Source organism: Bombyx mori, chromosome 5 (genome assembly GCF_030269925.1).
Source record: "Bombyx mori chromosome 5, ASM3026992v2".
Lineage (NCBI taxonomy): Eukaryota > Metazoa > Arthropoda > Insecta > Lepidoptera > Bombycidae > Bombyx > Bombyx mori.
The window spans coordinates 2,170,931-2,171,798 of NC_085111.1; the positions used below are offsets into that span (position 1 = coordinate 2,170,931).

The 868-nt window shown below is 40.7% G+C and overlaps 1 non-coding gene across 1 annotated transcript; it reads right to left on the reverse strand.

The window, feature by feature from the left end:
* Positions 1–233: 233 nt before the first annotated feature.
* On the reverse strand, positions 234–305 carry TRNAH-GUG (transfer RNA histidin (anticodon GUG)). Its single transcript has one exon. It is a non-coding gene; the product is annotated as a tRNA-His (tRNA).
* Between the last annotated feature and the right edge of the window lie 563 nt (positions 306–868).

The window sequence follows — 868 nt, forward strand, 5'->3', positions numbered from 1 at the left end:
ACCGTTGCCATGCCACTAAAAATGCCATCGGGTATTTTATTAAAATAAAAGTCAAAAGATTGAAGATAAACTTCGTATATTATTAGATGCGATAAAAATTATTATGTTTAATGTTTTTATTTACAATGGAGTGAAAAAATCCATTAAAATGCACATTGAAGACAAGTTTTATAGGCATATAGTTTTAAATTGTAAGGCAAAACGAAACTCCGCCGCGACAGTGTTATTATCACTGCCGTGACCAGGATTCGAACCTGGGTTACTACGGCCACAACGTAGGGTCCTAACCACTAGACGATCACGGCTACCGGAGCTGGTGGTCGCGTGTCTGAAATATTGAAATGCACTCCAAGAATTATATCAGCTATGCGCCGCAATAAGCAGAGTTGCGCAAGAAAATGTAGTAAGCGGGTTTTGTATTTACAATTGACTAAGATTAACGTTGTGCGGTGGGTTGTTGTTTTAACATTAGATATTCGCCTAGCTCTACCCCTGGCATTGCTGATGTCTATGGGCGACGATAAGTACTCACTATCAGGTGAGCTGTATACTCGTCTGCCTACAAGGCTGATAAAAAAAACAAATAATTTTAACAGAGACGAAACGATAAAGGTCTGCGTATTTAAAATGTAGAGTTATCGCTATCAGCTCTCATATTTCTTTTTTCAATAAATTTGAAACGGGTTACTACGGTCAAAACGTAGGGTTACTGGTGGTAGGACCTTTACTGGAGGTAGGACCTCTTGTGAGTCCGCGCGGGTAGGTACCACCACCCTGCCTATTTCTGCCGTGAAGCAGTAATGCGTTTCGGTTTGAAGGGCGGGGTAGCCGTTGTAACTATACTTGAGACCTTAGAACTGATATCTCA